The 10,151-nt window shown below is 38.0% G+C and overlaps 2 long non-coding RNA genes across 3 annotated transcripts in view; one reads left to right on the plus strand and one right to left on the minus strand.

Annotated features, from left to right (window-relative positions):
* The window catches only part of LOC134484355 (uncharacterized), a 52,857-nt gene extending 48,669 nt beyond the window's left edge, over positions 1 to 4,188 (minus strand). For both annotated transcript variants that reach the window (XR_010061770.1, XR_010061769.1), the window contains exon 1: positions 876 to 4,188. This is a non-coding gene — a long non-coding RNA (uncharacterized LOC134484355). The remainder of the gene's footprint in view (positions 1 to 875) is intronic.
* Positions 3,181 to 5,842, plus strand: LOC120099658 (uncharacterized). Its single transcript, XR_010061771.1, has 2 exons — positions 3,181 to 3,955; positions 5,306 to 5,842. It is a non-coding gene; the product is annotated as an uncharacterized LOC120099658 (long non-coding RNA).
* Positions 5,843 to 10,151: the final 4,309 nt, after the last annotated feature.

The raw sequence follows: 10,151 nt of genomic DNA on the forward strand, positions 1-10,151 counted from the left end.
TGGGCCAGGGATGTGGGCAGGGGTGAGCGCTGGTGGTCTCTTCTGCTCTGCAGCCTCAGGAGTGCCCACCTGACCAGGCGGTTGGGTCTCTCTCTCACTGGGTCTGGGAGCAGAGAGCTGCTGCTGTCACGCTTTTCATATGCTTCATGTGACCCAGTTGATAGCCTCCTTCATCTTATTCACAGATCAACAGGATGCAACTTTGCTTCAGAGCCTTCATGTCTGGCCACAGAAGCCAAGAGAAAAATGTCACAGTCAACAGTGATAATGTAGCCATCCCAGGGCATTTCCTCCAAGTTTTACTTTCAACTGTATTATTTTTTGCAGATTATGCTACTCTTTCTAGAAGGTCATGATGTGGGAGAACATTTGGATGCTGCCCCATCCACAGTTTAGAGATTTCTTACATAGAATCCTTCTCTAAACTTGCATACAAACTAACCATTTAAGCGCACAAACTGAAACAGACACACACACACACACACACACACACACACACACACACAAACACAAACACAAACACGGTATATAGATAATAGAGAAGAGCGTATTGAAGAAAAGTTAGGTCAGTTGGTCTACTATATAAAATGGGAAGGGCTTTTCTAAAATCTATTACCCTAGAATGGAGGATGTGAAAATGGGAAAGAATTGTGTGTCGCACTTTCCCCGCAACTTGGCCACATGAACAATGATGTATGAGACAATAGATCTGCATAGTCAAAGCCAAAGACCAGAAGCATACACAGTCAATTGAAGGTCAATACAGCTCATCTCTCTGATTCTAATGGAAGAGTTCAGTTGTTTCCCACACCTCTCCTGAAGAGTATTTCATTGCAATCCAATGCTAGCACACTGAAGGATATTCAAGAACATACCTGACAGGTGATCTTTTGACCTAGGTTAATATAAACATGAAGCAAGAGTGTCAGCATTCCCAGAGCTCTGCTGAGCAGGGCGTGCTGATTTCCTCTGGATCACTTAGTAATGCTTCAGAAATCCAAGAAGTCAGCCTTCTCAGACTTATTCACAGCTGCACATGTGGTTTCTTGTCTTCACAACACCATACCCTGTAGATACAGAAACCAGGATGAAAACTGCAAACTTCACCAGCCTACATTTCTTTGACAGATGCCCAGAATCTCTGATAGGTCTCTCTAGATCCACGACTATAGATAGGCATGCCTTGTAGGGGTATAACATGGTTGTTTAGTTTCCCCATCTACTGTTCAGAACACGTAGGGAAGTCAGTAAGGAGCCAGTCCTTGTTTTAGTTTACTAACTGACAGTTCTTCACTGTAGTAGAAAACTGCCTGCCATAGGACACTTTTAGGACAAAACCGCAAGGAACAGATTTGGAAAGGTCTATACCAATCCTCCATCTGATAGAAGGCCATAACCAATACATACAAAGAACTCAAAATTTAGACTTCAGAGAGACAAATAACCCTATTAAAATTATGTTCCAGAACTAAACAAAGATTTCTCAACTGAAGGAAATCAATTATCTGAAAAGAACGTAAAGAAATGGTCATCATAGAAATGTAAATGAAAACAACTCTGAGTTTCCACCTCACACAAGTCAGAATGACTGTAATAAAAAAACTCAGGAGACAGAAGATGATGATAAGGATGTGAAGAAAGAGGAACACTCCTTCTTTGTTGGTTGGATTACAAACTGGTTCAAACATTCTGGAAATCAGTCTGCAGGATCCTTAGAAAATTGGACATTGCAATAACTGAGGTCCAAGCCATACCACTCCTGGGCATATACCGAAAAGAAGACATAAAAAAAGACACATACAGAACAATGTTCATAGCAACCTTATTTAAAATACCCATAGGCTGGAAAGAACCCAGATGGCATTCATCAGAGAAATGGATACAGAAAATATGGTACATCTACACTATGGACTACTAATCAGCTATAAAACAATGATTACAAGAAAGACATAGACAAATGGATTGAACAAGAAAATATCATCCTGTGTGAAGCAAACAAATCACAGAAAAACACACATGGTATGCAATCACCAAACGTGTGTATTGACCCAAAAGCTCAAATTACTCATGGTACCATCCACAGACCACTAGAAGGTCAAGAAAAGGAACCCAACTTATGCTTGCTTCAGTCCGTTTTAGAAGGGGGAAAATATCTATGAGTTTACAGCAGATACTGAAGGAATATAAGAATATAAGATTGATATGAATATAGGATTGATGAAGCTAAGAAGTACATGCTGACAGGAAACAGATTTAGATCTTCCCTGAGAGACATAGCTAGAGCATGTCAAATACAGAAGTGAATTCCAGTGGCAAACCAGTGCACTGATCCAGACCTCCTGTTGGTAGATTTTGAGAAAGGTTTACAAGAACTGAAGGAGATTTCAAATCCCATAAGAACTACAATGCCAATGAACCAGAGCTTTCTGGTTCATTCAAACCAATATTCAAATCTGTACATGGAAAGACCTAAAGATCCAACTGCATATGTGGCAGAGGATGGCCTTGTTGGGCACCAATGTAAGGAGAAGCCGATTGTACTCCATGGGTTTGACTCCCAGTTAAAGAGAATGACAAGGGGCAGTAAGGGGAGTTTATAGAAAAAGGGGAGGATACTAGTTAAGCTCTATGGAAAGGAACTTGGGAAATGAAATAACATTTGAAGTGTAAATATGGAAATATCCGATTAAAAATTCATTAAAATTTCCTGAAAAAAAAAATAAAGGAAGGAAAAGGAATAAAAACTTACTGACTCAGAAATCTTAAGGGTAACTGTTAGGGAATGCTACTCAGAGTAATAGTAGTGAAAAGAGTGAGATGATGAAGTCTCCACTAGAAGCAATTCTCCTTCCCAGATATCAGTTTCAGACACAAACTGCACTAAAGGAATCCAAAGCATGGAGGAGTTTACACTGAGCTGAGGACACAATACTTGCCTTTGCCTTCATCCTTAGCACCTTTTTATTCTGGGCACAAAGAAAAGCCTTGAGCTCTCAGGAAAACTACTTTGTCCTTCCCAAGACTTAGCTTTTAGAATAAAGAAATTAATGATATAAACTCAATAACTTCCAGGAACCATAATAGGCAGGGAAGTCTACATACTTTGAGAGGCTCCCAGCTACTGATTCCTATATGTGGAAGGCTATGATATAGGCTATCTCTTTGAGGAACACACTCAACCCCTAAGCAGGACTCACTGAGCTTTACCAAGGAGCACATATTTGTTCTTTTTATACCAAGACAGAAGGCCAGCTTCCTTCTCCCTATCCCTCCTCCTTGATCTTCTCTCTCACAAATGGCTGTTTACTTTGAATTATAGGCCAATTAGTAAACCCTAGAGGTAGAGGTACTTAAGGAATATCTGAGAGGCAGTTAATGTCACGACAACACTTGTGACATCACAGAAGAATCTACTACTCTCCAGGTTACAAGAGATTTTTCGTTGAGGTCTTAATGGTGATGTGACTGAGAACTGCCTTGTCCTACCTGCTAAACAGCTTTCCTTACATTGACCAGATTAGAGGGTGCCCTTTCCAGGAGTGTCTCCTGTGACACAGTGGAAACCTTTACATACATCTCTCTAAACCTAGAGACATCTCTTTGCTTCATTAGTGGTTACATATTCTGAATGGAGATAGTCAGGGGCTTGTTACTGGTAGAAAAAATTAGGAACATGGAGGGGAAGAGATTCTTCTAGATAATATTTTTAATCCCAGTCAATTTCTGTGACATACAAATCAATTTTCTAGGTTTTCTCTGTTTCCTATGGCCAGTGTTTTTCCTACAGACCTTTAAATGAATGAATATTTTACTACATTTTCCAATTTTACATTCCTTGATAGTGAACTTTATATATATTTCTGAATGTTTACTCAACAATTCCGTTTTCCAATTTCATTATTTTGCAATTGTTTTGGAACAAAAGTGGGCCCAGTTATAGAGTCATTATAACAGTGTAAGTATTGTGTTCCCATTTCAATGATAAACTCCCAAATCCACATTTTATCCAAAAATTACCAGACATCAGGAAAACAAAGGACAACATGAACTATTGAATGTGTTTCTGTAGTCCCATTAGACATCAGTTCTCTAATATCTACCTTCCTGTGTTACCAGGGACAGACTTGAGGGTTTTGGATATTTTACCATGATTCTTTTTTCAGTCCAACCCTAAGATTCAGGAAGATGGGCAAGGAGAGGGATGGCTTTAGGTCCATGGAAACATTAACTTCAATAGGTTCATAAGAACAGGAGGGAGTATATTTGACACTGTAATTTTTGGATTCTAAATTCTTGACCTAGATCTGCTCATTCATGCTAAATTTCCAAATAACCTCATAGCTGTAAGGACCATCAAGAATATATATATATATATATATATATATATATATATATATATAATTTCATCCAACAAAATTAGATAAGAATGATTAAGCTTAGAAGTGCATGCTGAGAGGAACCAGGTATAGAACTTTACACAGTGACCCAGCTAGAGCATGCCAAATACAGAATTGAATGCTAGTGGCAAACCAGTTAACTGAAAACGGACCTCATTTTGGTAGATTTTGAGAAAGGATTACAAGAGCTGAAGGGGCTTTCAATCCCATAAGAACAACAATGCCAATGAACCAGAGCTTTCTCTTAACAAACCAATATTCAAAGACTGTACATGGACAGACCTATGGCTCCAAAAGCGTATGTAGCAGAGGATGACCTTATTGGGCACCAATGGAAGGAGAGGCCCTTGGTCTTCCCTGGGATTGACTGCCTGTTCAAATGATTTTCAAGGTATAGTAAGTGGGGTAATAGAAAAAGGGGAGGGGAACTGATAAGGGATTTTATGGCCAGGAAATTGAAAAAGGAAATAATATTTGAAATGTAAATATAGAAATATTCAATAAGAAAAGAATAAAATTTGCTAAAAAATAAAAAAAATGAAAGAAATAAAAGAAAAGAAAAGTGCCAACTAATCACACTTATTGACTCAGAAATCTAAATGGTCTTGTCAGGGAATGATAATCAGAGTAATACAGTCGAAAGTCTGATGTAATGAAGTCTCAACTAGAAGCAATTTTCTCTCCCAGATATCAGTTTCAGACACAAACTGCACTCTAGGAATCCAAAGCCTGGAGGAGTTTAAATTGAGCTGAGGACACAATACTTGTTATTTCCATCTTCCTTAGGAACTTTTCCTTCTGGGCAGAAAGAATAGAATCCATGAGCTCTTAGAAAATCAACTCTGTCCATCCCAGTACCTGACATTTGGAATATAGATATTAATGATATAAACATCTCTGATTTCCAGGAACCATAGCCAGCAAGTAAATCTAGATGCTACTGAGTGGATCCAGGCTCCAGCTTCCCACGTGTGGAAGGCTGAGATCAACACCATCTCTTCAATGAACTATAACTATTCTGAGAGAGCATTCAGTGAGCGTTCCCATGGACTACATATTTCGTCGATTTTTTAAACTAAAACAAAAGGCCAGCTTCATTCTCTCCATCTCTGATCTCTTCTTCTTCTTTGTTCACCTCCCAAATGGCTGTTTACTCTGAATTAGAAGACAATTAGTAAACCGTAGAGGTACTGAAGGAATATCTGAGAGGCAGAGCAGTCACAACAACACCTGTGACATCACCGAAGAACCTAAGACTCTTCTGGATAAAGAGATTTTTCAGGAAAAGCCTAATGGTGATGTCACTGAGAACTGCCATGGCCTTCCTGCAGAACAGCTTTCCTTACATTGACAAGATTAGAGGGTGCCCTTTCCAGGAGTGTGTCCTTTGACACAGTGGAAAAGATTACATACTACATCTCAATAAAGAAAGTGATTTCTCTTTGCATCATTAGTGGTTACATGCTCTGAATGGCGAAAGTTAGTTAGGGACTTGGCATGGGTAGAAAAGATCTAGGAACTTGGAGTGGAGGAGAATCTTCTGGATAATAATTTTATTCATTGGATCATTCCTGTGAAATACAGTTCAATTTCCTAGGTGTTTTCTGTTTCTTAAAGGACAGTATTTTCCCAACAGACCTTTAATTGAAAGAATATTGTATGACATTTTCTTACTGTACATTCCTTCATAGTGGACTTTACATAGATTCCTGAATGTGTATTCAAACATTCTGTTTTCCAATTCAATATTTTGCAATGATTTTGGCAACAAAGAATGCCCAACTATAGAGTGAATATAAGATTAATATTGTTTACCTCTTCGAAATGATAAACTCCCAAATCCTCATTTTATCCAAAATTTATCAGACATCAGTAAAGCAAAGGACAATATGGACTACCTAACGTGGTTCTGTAGTCACATTAGATATCAGTTCTCAAATATCTTCCCACGGCCAGACTTGAGGGTTTTGGATGTTCTACCATGATCTTTCTTCAGGGCAAATATAAGATTCAGGAGGATGTGCTGGGAGAGGAATTGCTTGAGGTCCAGTGAAACCTCAACTTCAATAGGTTCAAAAGAACAATAGGTAGTCTATTTGGCATTGTCATTTGTGGATTCTATATTCTTGACCAAGTGGCACAGAATCCACGTTAACATTCCATGTACCCTCATAGCGTTAGGAGACAACAAAAGTGTGTGTGTGTGTGTGTGTGTGTGTGTGTGTATATGTATATATATATATATATATATATATATATATATATATATATATATATATATATATATATATGCATGCCACCAAAACTAGAGAAGATTGATGAAGTTAAGAAATGCATTCTGCCAGGAACCGGGTGTAGATATTGCCTGAAAGACACAGCTAGAGCAGGTCAACTATATACATGAATGCTAGTGGCAAACCAGTGAACTGAAGACGGACCTCTTGTTGGAACATTTTGAGAGAGGATTACTAGAGCTGAAGGTGCTTTCAACACCATGAAAACAACAATTACAATGAATTAGATCTTTCTGGTACTAGACCAATATTCAAAGAATGTGCATTGACAGACCTATGGCTCCAACTGCATATGTGGCAGAGGATGGCCTTGTTGTGCACCAATGGAAGGAGAAGCCCTTGGTCCTACCTAGGTTTCTCTCTCAGTTCATGGGCATGCCAAGTGGCCTTAAGGGGTATTAAATAATTGCAGAAACTGCACATACTGTGGCCATATTCCGGTATTCAGGACACAAGGAAATTAATTTGATTAATCATAGGTATGCAAGGAGATACTTCAGGAGAAGAAGAGGAAAGGGAACTTGGGCCTGACTGATGCACAGCATGGGTTCACCAATCCTAAAAAGAAAGAGGAGAGATGTAGTTTACATTATAATTGTTGTTCCATTTCCCTGTTTCACCTCCAGGAACCAAGTATCTCATCCTTCTTCCCCTGATTCTATAAGCGAGCTCCTTACCCACCTACCCACCTACTCCCTCCCGCCTCCATTTCCTGACATTCCCCTACCCTGGGACATTGAGCCTTGACAGGATAAGGGACCTCTCCTTCCAGGTCGATCCTCTGCTACATATGTGACAAGAGTTATAGGTCAATCCCTGTGTACTCTTGGGATGTTGGTTTGGTTCCTGTTATTTCCTGTGGGAAGGTTATTTTTAAAGTTGTCACAGATATAATTTTAAGGAATCAAGTGCAAACGAGAGAGGAATGTGTTGTTATAAACCTAAGCACACATCTATGGAAGGAAACTAATTAGAATGGCCAGGAGTTCTTATGATGCCCTGCCATACTTTTCCAGATTTCCAGTGTTTTTTTCCCCTGAACTCAGCCATTTAACCTTAAAGGAAGGCCATTCTAAAAGAATCCATACACACCTCCTTGTGGTTTTCAGGAAATAATAAAGATAATATCCACAAGGAGTGAATGGCTTATTAGTTTTAATAAAAAAATCTCAATTCACAGTGACAAATAACGGAATGGTCAGAAGAGACAGAGATAGACAACACATAAACAAATAAATGAATATAAGGAGACAATAAATGGTGGTTACAACAAAATCATGCACTTGGGAAAAGTGTCATTTGGAGACATCTCCCTAGAATCTTGATGTCTGTTAGAGGCAGTAAAAATGGCCATCACTATGTGTTCAACAGAAGGTTTTAGATCCAGTATTACTTCTAAAAGTAACAAAATACATGAAAATTTCTATAGGAAATGTAGACCAGGGTATCACAGGTCCCTCAATCACTCTGTTGAGTTTCTTTATCTTGGTTCCCTGTGGAATGCCTCAGGTAGCACCTTGAAAAAAACCTACACACATCAGGGTCATAGTACATGATGAAATGTATAATTTGCTCAAACTGGTTACAATTTCAAAAAGATAAATCTATGGCTTCACGATACTACAGGGTAAAATCGAAAGACCACTCAGAATGACCAAGGCTTGGAGGGAAATATTTTAGGAAGACTAACTCTAAATGCAAATTACCAGATTCAGTTTTAAAGAAAAAGTATACAAGACCAAAAATGCATCCTATTTGGCTAATGCTGGGGGAAACAAGAAAGTTTAACAAGAGTCAAGAACATGCGGTCAGCTAGGTCAACTTCAACTTCTCAGTTTCTAGAAAAGAGTTGGGTTCTCTGCCAGAAACATTATCAGGCCAGTTGGTAGAAATGAGAGACAGCTTGCACTTGGAAAAGATGGAGAGATGTTTGTCCTCATAGCCAATGTAAAAAGAAAATAGTCAAACTCGTGCAGAATGACAAAGGGTGCAAACCCATCAGGCATGGAGATTGGTATCTAATGAGGTGCTTCTGTTGGGGGAAGAAAATAAAACAGGGTAGTGAAGAAGGTATTTATAAATACAACCTAAGGTTGTATTTACACATGGTTGTCTATATAACCATAACTAGAGTAGAAAATGATTAATAATTGAAATCAATAATTCCTTCATATTTTGTTAATAAAGTGTTTCTATAGATTTTTGTGTTTTCTTTCCTCCATTTATTTATCATGCAATATAATATCAATTAAGACAATACAATCATTTTCATATTCATTTCAAATTTGAGATACTAAAAGAATGTGCCATGAAACCCATTGCACCTATTCTAAATGTATAACGTGTTTGACATTGTGGAATTGATAATTATATCACATTCAGTATAACTATGACCTGGTTAAATATATAATGCATTTCTATTTGTAAGTAGGATCATTCTATTTTATCAAGGCACCATTATAATCTGGTTATTATTTTCATTTACAAATTATTCACAATATAGGAAAATATGATGTTGTCTCAAGTTGACAAGAAGTAGACTCGTGATGGCTATTTTCGGTTGCCTACGTGAATGCAACAGGAATTATCTAAAACCATAAAATAATTGGCATATCTTTGAAGGACTTCTGGTTTCATTCAAAGTGACAAGATCTACTTCTAGTCTGAATATGTAAAATACAAAAACACACCATGAATCCAGATATTTAATCCTGCTACAATGTGGTCAATTCCTTCTATTGGAAGCCTATAGGAGGACAAGGAAGAAAGAAATGCTTGTTCTTATCCTGCTTGGTCTGTCTTGATAGCAAGTTTATTTCATTACTGGCATTAAATCTTAATTCGAAAGAATGTCAAAACCACTGAAGACAACTTAAGACATCATCCTTGGTGACACAGCAACTGGAAGATTCTTGACCTTAACTTTCACAGCCAGCCATTGTTGGATTAGCTGTACCAGAGCCTGTAAGTCACTCAAATAATCTCTCCTCTCCCCATATGTGCACAAAAACATACAGGCACACACACACACACACACACACACACACACACACACAAACACACACACATATATATGTATATCTATATATGTATATATATGTATATCTATGTATATATATATGCATATCTCAGATACTTCTCTGTCTGTTTATCTACCTACCATGATACCTAGATACCTAGACATATAAGTAGACACATAGATTAATATTAGGTTGTGTGAAATCGGTATAGACCCAGGATAGAGTAGGTGCCTCCAATCATGTCACAGGTACTTGGTGCTTAATTCTTCTCAATCCAAGATATCTGTTACTGCTGTGGAAGCAAACTTACTCCACAAATTAGTCCTCACTTACACAGGACATAAACGAAACTGTGTGTGAGTTTATAGGTATCTTAAGAATAAAGTTAAAGAATGCCAGTAAAGTATTTGGGTTTCAATTAAGCTTCATGCATTTAGACT

This window comes from Rattus norvegicus, chromosome Y, assembly GCF_036323735.1.
Source record: "Rattus norvegicus strain BN/NHsdMcwi chromosome Y, GRCr8, whole genome shotgun sequence".
Classification (NCBI taxonomy): Eukaryota; Metazoa; Chordata; class Mammalia; order Rodentia; family Muridae; genus Rattus; species Rattus norvegicus.